Source organism: Coregonus clupeaformis, chromosome 20 (genome assembly GCF_020615455.1).
Source record: "Coregonus clupeaformis isolate EN_2021a chromosome 20, ASM2061545v1, whole genome shotgun sequence".
NCBI lineage: Eukaryota > Metazoa > Chordata > Actinopteri > Salmoniformes > Salmonidae > Coregonus > Coregonus clupeaformis.
Window position 1 is genome coordinate 41,454,810 of NC_059211.1, and position 15,507 is coordinate 41,470,316.

Here is a 15,507-nt window from a genome sequence, read left to right on the forward strand (position 1 = left end):
ATTCACCCCCCTTGGCATTTTTCCTATTTTGTTGCCTTACAACCTGGAATTAAAATATATATATTTTTTGTATCATTTGATTTACATATCATGCCTACCACTTTGTAGATGCTAAATATTTTTTATGGTGAAACAAACAAGAAATAAGACATAAAAACAGAAAACTTGAACGTGCATAACTATTCACCCCCCCCCCAAAGTCTCTTGGGGTATGTCTCTATAAGCTTGGCACATCTAGCCACTGGGATTTTTGCCCATTCTTCAAGGCAAAACTGCTCCAGCTCCTTCAAGTTGGATGGGCTCCGCTGGTGTACAGCAATCTTTAAGTCATACCACAGATTCTCAATTGGATTGAGGTCTGGGCTTTGACTAGGCCATTCCAAGGCATTTAAATGTTTCCCCTTAAACCACTTGAGTGTTGCTTTAGCAGAATGCTTAGGGTCATTGTCCTGCTGGAAGGTGAACCTCCGTCCCAGTCTCAAATCTCTGGAAGACTGAAACAGGTTTCCCTCAAGAATTTCCCCGTATTTAGCGCCATCCATCATTCCTTCAATTCTGACCAGTTTCCCAGTCCCTGCCGATGAAAAACATGGTGTTCTCGGGGGAATGAGAGGTGTTGGGTTTGTGCCAGACATAGCGTTTTCCTTGATGGCCTAAAAGCTCAATTTTAGTCTCATCTGACCAGAGTACCTTCTTCCATATGTTTTGGGAGTCTCCCACATGCCTTTTGGCGAACATCAAACGTGTTTGCTTATTTTTTTCTTTAAGCAATGGCTTTTTTCTGGCCACTCTTCCGTAAAGCCCAGCTCTGTGGAGTGTACGGCTTAAAGTGGTCCTATGGACAGATACTCCAATCGCCGCTGTGGAGCTTTGCAGCTCCTTCAGGGTTATCTTTGGTCTCTTTGTTGCCTCTCTGATTAATGCGCTCCTTGCCTGGTCCGTGAGTTTTGGTGGGCGGCCCTCTCTTGGCAGGTTTGTTGTGGTGCCATATTCTTTCAATTTTTTAATAATGGATTTAATGGTGCTCCGTGGGATGTTCAAAGTTTTTGATATTTTTTTTATAACCCAACCCTGATCTGTACTTCTCCACAACTTTGTCCCTGACCTGTTTGGAGAGCTCATTGGTCTTCATGGGGCCGCTTGCTTGGTGGTGCCCCTTGCTTAGTGGTGTTGCAGACTCTGGGGCCTTTCAGAACAGGTGTATATATACTGAGATCATGTGACAGATCATGTAACACTTAGATTGCACACAGGTGGACTTTATTTAACAAATTATGTGACTTCTGAAGGTAATTGGTTGCACCAGATCTTATTTAGGGGTTTCATAGCAAAGGGGGTGAATACATATGCACGCACCACTTTTCCGTTATTTATTTTTTATACTTTTTTGAAACAAGTTCTTTTTTTCATTCCACTTCACTGATTTGCACTATTTTGTGTGTGTCCATTACATGAAATCCAAATAAAAATCAATTTAAATTACAGGTTGTAATGCAACAAAATAGGAAAAACGCCAAGGGGGATGAATACTTTTGCAAGGCACTGTAGCAATGTGAATGAAGACATTAAAATATCTATTATGTTTATTTTCATTTAATTGGATTTAATGGGAATAACTCTTGTCTATTATTTTCATATTATATGGCATCATAAAATAGCATGTGTCTGCCACTCAGTGGAGCTGCAATGTGTTGTGATCTGGAGTGCCCCAGTTGGACTGGTACTGCTGTAAAGAGTCTTTGCTGGGGAAGGGGAACCCAATGTCTTGGAAAAGCAGCTGGGTGATGGAGCAAATTGCAGAGATTGCGAGAGGAAACAGATGGGTATGCCAGAAATGATACAGTGCCCATTATGTCTAAATTATCTGGATGGTCTAATGTGCTTTGATTAAAATAATGCTTATGTGAGGGAGGCACGTGGAGCCTGCTAATTTCCCAGATTTATTTGGCATCTGTTCCCAATGCCCAGGCAAGACTATCTCTAACCTTGACAACTCTGAAAAGGGCAACCAGACATGCAGAGCATTATACGTCATATCAGGGTCTTTGTCTCTTTTTTTAAGTGACAACTCTTCTGCTCAATGCACTGGCCAGTCTGGTTAGTTTTCTGGTTTTCTGGCTGTGTATACAGGCAGGACTGCTGTACTGTGCTCCTTGCAGACATATTGTATGGACCTGCACTGTGCTTATTACAATTCACAGTGGGAGAACAATAAGGCTTACTTCCTCCCACCTGTGACTCTTCACTAGGCCCTTGCAGTCTGTGGGTAGGTTATTATGCCCGTTGTATGGAAAACAGCCTGTGCTTTTAGATGAATGAGGCTGGTACGGAGGCAACAACAGGAGGACACTCTCTCCCCTTCTGCCTCAAGATTAAAGGAGGCTCGCTCTCTTCTTCTCTCCCTCCCTTTCTATCCTCTCTCCAAGACATCTCTCCTCTCTCCTCTTTCATTTACAGTACGTGCAGTCGGGCAGCGGGGCTGCAGACAGTGCTGGAGGTGTGAGGACACTAATAAGATCAAGTGTGGCCATGGCCGTGGGTGTGGGGGTCTGAGTGAGGGTCAAAAGAGGATAGGCCCTCAGTGGTTCACAGGGCCCATGCAGCTCAGTGGGTGATGGTGGGTGTGAGAGGGGAGGGCTCCAGGATGCTCAGTGGATCAGCATCAGCCATGCTGGCCCCAGCCTCCGTACAGGGGCCTTCATTAGCCCCTCTGTCTGAAGTGCGCTTCCCCCCCACAACCTCGGTATTCCCTCTTTAATTGGACACTTGAGCGGAGCGATGCGCATCTGGCTCTATTGAAGTCTGACATTTCAGACTGCTGACCTTTCCAGACCTGCCACAACTAAATAATGATTAGCCCTGGCCATTGTTTTCACCACAATGGTACACTAACACACACACCGCAGTGTGCACAGGAAGAGAGGAAAGGTGCTGAACTAAACACCTGCAGTATCTAGCACTATCTGACCAAAATACACATACTGTACCCAGAAACCTTTATTCACACAAATGCTGGGAGAATAGGCTTTGGGTGGTCACAATTGAAAAACTGTGTGCCGACATTATTTTGAGAACATATTGTCAATCTATTGATCTGAATTACCTTTTCATATCTCTGGACTCCATACAATAGTGTGTTGAACTAAATTAACTTAGCTTGGCTGTGTTAAGTCCCTTTTTCCCTTCATATGCTCTGTGCATTACAGGGGGGAAAAAAGGTCAATTACATTCATGAGATTTGGAAAGATGTGCAAGGCCTCGCAGCAGAGAGATAATAGGCAACCTTCAGATCTCCTCTAATGGTGTGGTCGTTTCTCTTCAGTCTTCACAGTCACTCTAGGGCTGTGGGACTCCACTCTCTCAGGGACCTGATATTACTGTAGACGGGTTGGTTGTTTAGCAACAAAAACGACACGCGCAACCATGGGGCAAAACAGATGAGGTTGGCTTAGATTGTTGACAACATGTAAGCTATATTTAGTCTCCAATGTTTATTGAAAACATAAATAAATTGGCACAATGATAACTTGTTGTCTCTCAAATATATCGTTACAGTTATTGGTTAGCTAGCTAGCGAATTTATTGCCATATTAGCATTGACATGAAATCAGTCAAAACAAGACATGGTATCAAGAACAAGCTAAAACGAGCTGAAATGAGCCACTTACGATTCCCCACATGGCAGTTTCTTGTCATTCTTGCTAGCAATCTGGCCATCCAGAATCACAACATCTATAGAGCCCCCCTCTCTCTATCTCTCCTTCTCTCTCTATCACTCAATACTTTTCAGTTCCTCTTCATTTATCTCCATCTCACAATTACCACGCATGCCTCAAAACAAAGGCCTCATAAACAAATTAGCCCGAGGTAAGGTGGGCTGTTTTTGGGGAGAGATCTTGACAGGTTCCCTCACACCTCTTATGCATGATGTGACAGTCAATATGTTTTGCACAATGTTGTATTGTCGTTTAGTTTTCATTTACAGATAAGCAACACTATTTCACTTTTTATCTCTATTTAACACTTGCCACTCCAAGTTAGAGAACTGGAGTCTGGAGTAGACTAGATGCAGGCCTATACAGAAGGCCATTCATTCCTTGTGAAAAGCTGAAACTGAAAGAGCCCATTTGTGCATTTCTATTTCCTAGTGGCATCACAGTGTCTCATGCCAGACGTCTGAGAGGCTGCACATCTGTTTTAGCTTTCAGTCCGATGCCATGCTGGGTGAGTCTGCTGGTGTGATATCCACTGTTGAGAGGCCCAGTGGCTGGCTACTGGCTAGGCTCCCCAGGCCAGGCCTCGGCTCTGTGTGTGGATGGGACTCTGGGGCTCCAGCCAGCAGGGCAGCAGGGCAGCAGGACAGCTGCACAGGCCTGAACTCAATACCTGGGCCCTGGGCTCTGGAGCTGGGCTGGAGCGGAGAGATGTGTCTTTAATGGAGCGCAAGGACTTAGCGCCATGCTGAGATAGAGAGGGACATTATTTATAAAAACACTATCAGTGCTTTGTATAAACGAGCAGCTGTTAAAACAACACTTTCTATTATTGCCCTAATTATATCCTTTCTCTGTGAATTTGCATATTTTATCTCCCTGAAATTCATGATAGGGGACTTTGCTATTGTTTTGATGAAGGAAAGAATACAACACAAACAAAGAGACGGCTAAGCAGAGGAGGGACGGGGGCTCTCTCTTCTCTGGCTGCCTTATATTTACTATTTTCCAGTAGATTTTTTCGAAATCCTCTCAGAAGCGTGGCTAAATAAGCAAGAGCCTGCTAATGAATTGAGAATGAGTGTGATAATTCAGCAGGCAAAGACGAGGGGGGTTAGGGAGTGGGGTCCACAAAAGGGAAAACTATTTAGAAAATATGCATCATTAAACCATTATTTACATGTCTCTTGCCTACGCTCAGTATTTTTTTACTACTAATGCCTAAAGTAAATATTCCCTGCCTTGCAAATACCACAATTTCACACACTCTTCACATAATCAGCCATGGGTTTCATGTTTGGCATGTGAAAAACAAAGCTAAAACTCAAAGGACACTAAATTACAATTCACAACATTGCTTTCCGGGTAACTCCCTCTGTCTTATTTGAAGAAAGAAGATGTTGGAAAACGTAAACAACATTTTAACAGCCTCTTTGCTCCAACAGGGAAGACAGCTGTGATTATTTCTTTGTCACCAGAGCCACCACTGTTGCTGAGCACTGCTGTGTAGCAAATCCTTATAGAAAAAATAGATTGGATTTTTGTTCCTAGGTGCCTTTTGTATCTCCAGTAAGGGAGTGTATAATAGAGGTTGATGCCGTGGTGTCTGTGCTGTGTGGATTGAGTTGGTGGGGGTTGGTGTGGTTGTGTGGAGTTGTCTATTCTCAAAGACAGTGCAACAACCATAGCACCCATTGAACAGCAGCAGTCTCTGCTCTGCAACCTGCTCAGGCTCTCTCTCACAGCTGCTGGGCTAATATGGTTGATATGGTTACACGTCGACTAGGCAGGCTTGTTTGCAGGGTCACTTCATTAGCCTTTTCTCAGTCTCTTACTTAGCAGTGGCGTCGTGTGTTGGCTCAATAAGGAGCAGCTAGCTGTCAGGCTGTATCTGCTGCGGCGTGTAGCACCTGGTTATCAGATCGTGTCTCCATGTTCCCTTTCCGCTCTGACATTTACATGTTCTAACAGCCCAAAATGAGCTGTGTTTTCACTGTGTCATATTAGCTTGCCTCCATTATCTGGATGCGAAAGGAGATGCTTAATGCTTGTCACAATCAAAGGGGAATCTTGCTCCGTTTGCTAATTTTGAAGGGGCCCTTCTTTACTGAGAAATATCTGTTGTGAAATGTAATGTCTCTTTGCTTTGTTTTGGGTGTGTTTCACTGTGGACCTTTTGTTTATCTGCTTTTGCTCATTGAAACGAAGCAGGGAACAAAACATAGTGCACCACAAAAAAGTTTTATTACTCTGATTGAAAATCGACCAAGCCGTTAAACAAATGTGAGTATCCATTTGAAATAGCCTATGTGTATTCATTTTGAATTCCATGAACTTAGATCCCCCCTCTACGTTGTGGGCAGCATACACAAATGAATTGCATTGTATGAGGTATTTCTAGAAAAAGAAAACAGCAAGAACCAAAAACATGACTTAGCTCTTGGGACATTAATTCAACAACTCAGCTATCATATCTCATAAGCTTAAAATCAATTTCGAGCTCCAGTTACAGGCATACAAACTGATGCTGAGAAGGTGTTTGTGAGATGAGATGACCCTGAGTGTCCTTGACTTGTATGTTTGGCTTCAGGATCCTGCTGAATGGCTAAAGGCACAGTTCCTCCTCATATGCCGCCTGTCCCTCAGCGAGCTAACTTCGGTTTGGGCATGGGTTTATCTGCTATTATCTGTCAAACATCACACACGAACGACACTGGCCTCTGGTGCAATCCCACAGGCAAGCTGCTGTCACACCAACTTCAATGTGTCACTTGCTGCCTCCATTTGTGGCAGCTCCAGGGGCTGTAGGGATAAGCATTAAACCCTATTCCCTATGACCAAAGCATCCCTAACAGCTAGGCCTATGTGTTTAGTAGGCTGGCAGTTTGTGGACATGGAAAAAATAGAAATATACTGTGACATTTTTTATTTAGTTTTCTCGTTATCAGATGGATTAAATAAACCTGAATAACTTAGACATTTGCTGCCCATTGTTTGTCATATTGACATGTTTACCTCAGTGAAAATATTTGAAATATTCATGATACAGTTGAAGTCGGAAGTTTACATACACCTTAGCCAAATACATTTCAACTCAGTTTTTCACAATTCCTGACATTTAATCCTAGTAAAAATTCCCTGTCTTAGGTCAGTTAGGATCACCACTTTATTTTAAGAATGTGAAATGTCAGAATAATAGTAGAGCGAATGATTTATTTCAGCTTTTATTTCTTTCATCACATTCCCAGTGGGTCAGAAGTTTACATACACTCAATTAGTATTTGGTAGCATTGCCTTTAAATTGTTTAACTTGGGTCAATCGTTTCAGGTAGCCTTCCACAAGCTTCCCACAATAAGTTGGGTGAATTTTGGCCCATTCCTCCAGACAGAGCTGGTGTAACTGAGTCAGGTTTGTAGGCCTCCTTGCTCGCACACGCTTTTTCAGTTCTGCCCACAAATGTTCTATAGGATTGAGGTCAGGGCTTTGTGATGGCCACTCCAATACCTTGACATTGTTGTCCTTAAACCATTTTGCCACAACTTTGGAAGTATGCTTGGGGTCATTGTCCATTTGGAAGATCCATTTGCGACCAAGCTTTAACTTCCTGACTGATGTCTTGAGATGTTGCTTCAATATATCCATATAATTTTCCTTCCTCATGATGCCATCTATTTTGTGAAGTGCACCATTCCCTCCTGCAGCAAAGCACTCCCGTGCTTCACGGTTGTGATGGTGTTCTTCGGCTTGCAAGCATCCCCCCTTTTCCTCCAAACATAACGATGGTCATTACGGCCAAACAGTTCTATTTTTGTTTCATCAGACCAGAGGACATTTCTCCAAAAAGTACGATCTGTGTCCCCATGTGCAGCTGCAAACCGTAGTCTGGCTTTTTTATGGCGGTTTTGGAGCAGTGGCTTCTTCCTTGCTGAGCGGCCATTCAGGTTATGTCGATATAGGACTAGTTTTACTGTGGATATAGATACTTTTGTATCTGTTTCCTCCAGCATCTTCACAAGGTCCTTTGCTGTTGTTCTGGGATTGCTGCATGGTCCCATGGTGTTTATACTTGTACTATTGTTTGTACAGATGAATGTGGTACCTTCAGGCGTTTGGAAATTGCTCCCAAGGATGAACCAGACTTGTGGAGGTCTACAATTTCTTTTCTGAGGTCTTGGCTGATTTCTTTAGATTTTCCCATGATGTCAAGCAAAGAGGCACTGAGTTTGAAGGTAGGCCTTGAAATACATCCACAGGTACACCTCCAATTGACTCAAATGATGTCAATTAGCCTATCAGAAGCTTCTAAAGCCATGACATCATTTTCTGGAATTTTCCAAGCTGTTTAAAGGCACAGTCAACTTAGTGTATGTAAACTTCTGACCCACTGGAATTGTGATACAGTGAATTATAAGTTAAATAATCTGTCTGTAAACAATTGTTGGAAAAATTACTTGTGTCATGCACTAAGTAGATGTCCTAACCGACCATGCACTAAGTAGATGTCCTAACCGACTTGCCAAAACTATAGTTTGTTAACAAGAAATTTGTGGAGTGGTTGAAAAACGAGTTTTAATGACTCCAACCTAAGTGTATGTAAACTTCCGACTTCAACTGTATATGCAACAAATTGCCAACAAGTTTTACCTAAGTAACTGACTAACTGTGGTGTCAGTTCTTTATAGTCTATACGTCCATACTAATACATCTTTGAGATTTCATATTTAGAGAGTGCAGAATATAGCCCCATGACCCTCGCCAATCAATACAAAATACCCAGGGGGAAGAGTGGCCCTAATGAACTGAATAGTTTGGCGCTGAAATAGGATCACTATTTCTGCAGCAGTCATTTGTTATTTTAAGAAAATATCAATTTCCTCTGGCGTATCAGTGAGAATACACTGCAGGATGGCAGGGGGAGCAATGATACCTCTCTAAATATTTAATGAAGGAGTTAGACAAAGTTTGTTCGTGCTCTTGCTGTCAGTTTGGAAGTGTGTCTTTGGGCAACCGACACTAGTAATTAATATCCCTCAGCCTATTGGGGACCACTGTTCATTTCATGGGCTATCACTTTTTTTTATTGGTAACTGACTACTTTCATGGCCAATTAGTTATTTATGAAGTGCTAATTAAGAAGCAAAATAAAGGAACACTATTAAGACCCTACTTAAAATGTAAAAAAACATTATTGTTATGTAAATAGTCCCTTGATCAATAGACTCGCCCAAGTTTTTAAAAGCCTGTCTTGGATTCACTTCCGTACCCTCATTTCCTGTGAGTGTTTACCTTACAGTCGTAGTCAAAAGTTTTGAGAATGACACAAGTATTGGTCTTCACAAAGTTTGCTGCTTCAGTGTTTTTATATATTTTTGTCAGATGTTACTATGGTATACTGAAGTATAATTACAAGCATTCCATAAGTGTCAAAGGCTTTTATTGACAATTACATTAAGTTTATGCAAAGAGTCAATATTTGCAGTGTTGACCCTTCTTTTTCAAGACCTCTGCAATCCGCCCTGGCATGCTGTCAATTAACTTCTGGGCCAAATCCTGACTGATGGCAGCCCATTCGTGCATAATCAATGCTTGGAGTTTGTCAGAATTTGTGGGTTTTTGTTTGTCCACCCGCCTCTTGAGGATTGACCACAAGTTCTCAATGGGATTAAGGTCTGGGGAGTTTCCTGGCTATGGAACCAAAATGTCGATGTTTTGTTCCCCGAGCCACTTAGTTATCACTTTTGCAGTGTTTTTTTGAGATTAAGTTCATTTTCATGGCAAAGAGGGACTTTGCAATTAATTGCAATTCATCTGATCACTCTTCATAACATTCTGGAGTATATGCAAATTGCCATCATAAAAACTGAGGCAGCAGACTTTGTGAAAATTTATATATGTGTCATTCTCAAAACTTTTGACCATGACTGTACACTCGTGATCTTAAAGGGATACTTTTGTTTTTGTTGTTTAGGTTTTTTGGTGGTAATGGCACAGATGGAAATAGTGGCCGTTTTACAGGCTCCTGACCTATTGTGCTATTTTGTGTATTGTTTTGCGCTGATCGTAACTTTTTTTGTACATAATGTTTCCGTCATTGTTTCCTATGACCGAAAATAGTTTCTGGACATCAGAACAGCTATCACTAACCTTGATTTGGACGAGGACTCCTACTTCAATGAGTCAGAAGTGAAATACATAATTATTTATTATCCTGGACCAGGCCCAAATCCCCGACACTCGAAGGAGGAGGAGACTGCGCTATAGAGGCCAGTGTGTGGGATACCTGAGACTACGTCGGAGAGTGGATAAATCGCAAACGTGCAATCACTGGAGAGTAAACTGGATGAGCTCTGTTCCAGACTATCCTATCAACGTGATCTGAAGAACTGTAATGTCCTATGTTTCTCAGAGTCGTGGCTGAACAAGGTTATGGTAAATATACAATATAGCTGGTTTTTCTATACATCGGCAGGACAGAACGGTGGCGTCGGGGAAGCTCAGGGTAGGTGGTGTGTGTCTCTTTGTTAACAACAACTGGTGCGCGATCTCCAATATTATGGAAGTCTCAAGGTTCTGCTCGCATGATAAGGTGTAGACCATACTATTTATTTTAAACTATATTTTTTGTGGCTGTCTATTTACCACCACCAACCGATGCTGGCACTAAGACCACACACAACAAGATGTATAGGGCCATAAGCAAACAAGAAAATGCTCAACCAGAGGTGGCACTCCTAGTGGCCGGTGACTTTAATGCAGGAGAACTGAAATCCGTTTTACCTAATTTCTATCAGCATTTCATCTGTGCAACTAGAGGCGAAAAAACTCTAGATCACCTTCACTCCACACACAGAGACTCATACAAAGCTCTCCCTCGCACTCCATTTGGTAAATATGACCATTACTCTATCCTCCTGATTCCTGCTTACAATCAAAAACTCAAACAGGAAGTACTAGTGATGCGCTCAATACGGAAGTGGTCCGATGATTCGGATGCTAAACTACAGGACTGTTTCACTAGCACAGACTGGAATATGTTCCTAGATTCATCCGATGGAACCGGCTTCATTAATAAGTGCATCGACGATGACGTCCCCACAGTGACCGTACGTACATAACCCCACCAGAAGCCATGGATTACAGGCAGTATCCGCACTGAGCTAAAGGCTAGAGCCAACGCTTTCAAGGAGTGGGACACTAATCTGCTACACAATCCGACGAACCATCAAACAGGCAAAGTGTCAATACAGGACCAAGATCGATTCCTACTACACCGGCTCTGACGCTCGTCCGATGTGGCAGCGTCGCAGGGCCAGATGGATTACCAGGACGCATACTCAGTGCATGCGCTGACCAGCTGGCAAGTGTCTTCTGACATTTTCAACCTCTCCCTGACCCAGTCTGTAATACCTACATGTGTCAAGCAGACTACCATAGTCCGTGGGCCCAAGACGCCAAGGTAACCTGTCTAAATGACTATCACCCCGTAGCACCATGAAATGCTTTGAAAGGCTGGTCATGGCTCACATCAACACCATCATCCCAGACACCCTGGACCCACTCAAATTTGCATACCGCCCGAACAGATCCACAGCTGAAGGAATCTTTATTGCGCTCTTCTTCTTCTGACCTTTCCCATCTGGACAAAAGGAACACCTACCTGAGAATGCTGTTCAGCGTTCAACACCATAGTGCCCTCCAAGCTCATCACTTAGCTGAACATAGGATTAAACACCTCCCTCTGCAATTCTATCCTGGACTTCCTGAAGGGCCGCCCCCAGGTGGTGAGGGTAGGCAACAACACATCCGCCATGATCACCCTCAACATGGTTCCCTTGGGTGTGTGCTTAGTCCCCTTCTGTATTCCCTGTTCACCCACGACTGCGTGGCCACGCACAACTCCAACATCATCATTACGTTTGCCAACAACGACAGTGGTAGGCCTGATCACCGACAATGATGAGACAGCCTATAGGGAGGAGGGCAGAGACCTGGCAGTGTGATGTCAGGACTACAACCTCAACCTCAGCAAGACAAAGGAGCTGATCACGGACTACAGGAAATGAGGGGCTGAGCATGTCCCCATTCACATCGACAGGGCTGTAGTGGATCTGGTCAGAGCTTGAAGTTCCTCAGTGTCCACATCACTAAGGATCTATCATGGTCCACACACACCAACATAGTCGTGAAGAGGGCACGACAACGCCTATTCCCCCTCTGGAGGCTGAAAAGATTTAGCATGGGCCCTCAGATCCTCAAAAAGTTATACAGCTGTACCATTGAGAGCATCTTGACTGGCTTCATCACTGCTTGGTATGGCAACTGCTTGGCATCCGACCACAAGGCGCTACAGAGGGTAATGCATACGGCCGAGCTCCCTGCCATCCAGGACCTCTATACCAGGCGGTGTCAAAGGAAGGTCCTAAAAATTGTCAAAGACTCCAGCCACCCAAGTCATAGACTGTTCTCTCTGCTACCGCACAGCAAGCGGTATCGATGTACCAAATCTGGAACCAACAGGACCCTGAACAGCTTCTACCTCCAAGCCATAAGACTGCTAAATAGTTCGTTTGGGTAGCTATTGGTTAACAATTAACTATCTGCATTGACCCTTTTTGCACTAACACTTTTGACTCATCCTGTTGCCTAGTCACTTTATCCCTACCTATATGTACATATCTACCTCAATAACCTCATACCCCTGCACATCGACTCGGCACTGGTATCCCGTGTATATAGCCAAGTTATCGTTACTCATTGCATATTTATTCCTTGTGTTATTATTGTTCTATTATTTGTTCTCTCTGCATTGTTGGGAAAGGCCCATAGGTAAGTATTTCACTGTTAGTCTACACCTGTTGTTTACAAAGCATGTGACAAATAACATTTTATTTTATTTGATACTTTGGGATTTTGGCAATGAGGCCCTTTATCTACTTCCCCAGAGTCAGATGCTAGTAGATACCCATAGACTCCCAGCCATTGCACTAATGCTAGTTAGCATTGGCTCACGAAACTACCTCTAACTTCCTTCATACTGGACAAAGAGACATAAAAATGGTATCCACAAGTTAATCTGACTCTGGGGAGGGGATGCATTGCAAAAATCCCGAAGTATCCCTTTAAGGCATATTTTGAATAGTTTTCCAAATTATCCTGCTGTCCCTGCTGTATGCTCATATGCCTGGCAAAGGCTGTGGCGTTCTGCATGCCAGCCTGCTGGCATCAAACCCAGCCAGCCATCGGACACACCTGTGCTAGAGTCTGTCCATCACACAGATTGGCACAGGTGCTTTGTTTTGATTGGCTGCGCTCTAATGTTAATGCATCCCTAGCATCACAGCGTTTTTACCAAAATCCCACGTCCACTTGAAAGCCCCATCCAACACACAGGCATGGAGGCACTAAAGACCTGCTGTGATCATATGCGAAGCCCTTTTGAATTCCAGGCACAACGAGATGACGTATGTCTCAGCAGTCTAATTCCATCATCAACATCATTATTGCTATTATCTCATGTCTCTTTTTAATACAGGGTAATGTATCACCAATAAAGATAAATGAGGGAGGCAGCGAGGAGCTAATTGGCAGGACATGATGTCTGATTCTGCACTGACTAAAGTTTACAGTGTTAACTGCTCCCAAAGCTTCAGGAAAATTCAACCTTTATGTGGCCCAACTTCTCTGTTAATACCACTGAGGGGATAGATTTTGTCCTCATTGTATTACCTTATAACTGTGCTATAAAGGTGTATTTAACATGCTGCTTTTATACATTTAAGGGTGAGGAAACTTCAGTCTACACAGTTTCTTGTGTAATGTCATTTTTACATATGGCAGCCCTACTTTTGGTTTGTAGTTTTAATGGTTTTAAGTATATCTATTCTCATTCCACATTGAGTGCAGTGTTTAGAATTAGTGTGCAGATCCGTTATGGCACATGCTGGGGGTCAGGTAGCTTGAGGTAGGACAGGGGAAGTTCAGTCTTAAGCCTGAGACACTTCAAAACAACAGCTCCTGGAATTGAGCAGTCTTATTGTGCCAGACACAGGCTTGAGGACCTAGCCATTGGACAGTAGATTAGATTAACAGTAATCCTCCATTGGAGACGAGAAGCTGCTGAAATCTCGTCTACCAGTGATGCTCACTGGTCTTGTTTATTAAAGCCCTGTAGAAGTGTCCTTTGTCTTTCTATTTCACGGTTTCAGAAAGTAATTTCGTTTTTCTCGTTGTCTTATCCCAGGATGATTGACATTTAACTGATACAACTAATTTTCCTATGAACATTAGCACTGAGTGCACATAACATTAGGAACACCTTCCTAATATTGAGTTGCACCCCCTTTTGCACTCAGAACAGCCTCAATTCATTGGGGCATGGACTCTACAAGGCGGAAGCATTCCACAGGGATGATGAACCAGGTTGACCCCAATGATTCCCACAGTTGTGTCAAGTTGGCTGGATGGTGTACCATTCTTTATACACATGGGACACTGTTGAGCGTGAAGAACCCAGCAGCTTTGCAGTTCTTGACACTCAAACCGGTGCGCCTGGCACCTACTACCATACCCCGTTTAAAGGCACTTCAATATTTTGTCTTGCCCATTCACCCTCTGAATGGCAAACATACACAATCCATGTCTCAATTGTCTCAAGGCTTAAAAATCCTTCTTTAACCTGTCTCCTCCCCTTCACTGATTGAAGTGGATTTTACAGGTGACATCAATAAGGGATCATAGCATTCACCATGTCATGTTTTGTACACTCAGTGTATATCAGTGGATTACTTAGCGCTTTATTTTGGTACTGTTTCCCACTCACATGTACACTACAGAGAATATTTTAGCTGCCCAGAGAGATCCCCACTGGGGTTACAGCAGTAGTAGCTAGCTACCACATTGAAATAGGAGATCAACCTCTAGTACAACAACTGAAATAGCCAACTGGATACCTGTCCTCATTCTCCATCTGAAAAATCTCCACTGGACAATACCTCTCAGAACCCTCAGCAAGAGGAAACTCATAGTGAAATTACAGCAACCTATGTCACGAGCCTTGATGTCTGATCTGAATCAAAAAATGAAATTAAATAACAGAGTAGAAAAGGCATCCAAGTTCTGCATCAGTTACTTTTCAATTACGACAGGCAAAGCAGAACGAAATTGTTAGTGCCATTTATCGACTATGCTACTCTATTAAAGTACAAGTGAAGAAATCCATCCCATTGTGTAACAGCCTGACTATTTTACTATAACAAAGAGTTTCCTTTCTGTCAGATGGCCTTTGTCATCTAGTGTGAAGAAAAGGTACACCAGGCAACACATTGACTGAGACACACTTTTACGCCCACAGACAAATGGAATCAGAGATCAGACCAGATAATCATCTCTGTGGCCTTCTTCTCTTCTCTTGGTTTCATTTCAGGGGGTTGATGACTCAATGGGACCTACAGAGACAGAATGAATGTAATAGATGAATGTATTGATTACAATAATGATTGGTTTGTGGAAATGCCATGTCTTTAACTGGAAGTATCTGGAAAGAAACAGCAGGGCAAAAAGCTGCAATATCCTCATTAGTTGAGGAAGTTGACTTTTACTGTATTTCAAACTATGATTTCCACATGTACAAACACCAAAATAAAGATTCCTTTAGATAACCTTCTGTGATGACAAATGTGTGCTTTATCACAGACAGTCACAATCACCAACAAGGTGATATCTTGCAGATCCTTTTGAGTTACAGTAAGGGGTGGGCTTTAAATCAATCACATTTTCTGCCCCCCCTACAAAAAA

General features: G+C 42.9%; 1 protein-coding gene across 3 annotated transcripts in view; it reads left to right on the forward strand.

Annotated features, from left to right (window-relative positions):
* The window catches only part of agbl4 (AGBL carboxypeptidase 4), a 369,255-nt gene that overhangs the window by 238,982 nt on the left and 114,766 nt on the right, over positions 1 to 15,507 (forward strand). The window lies entirely within an intron of this gene.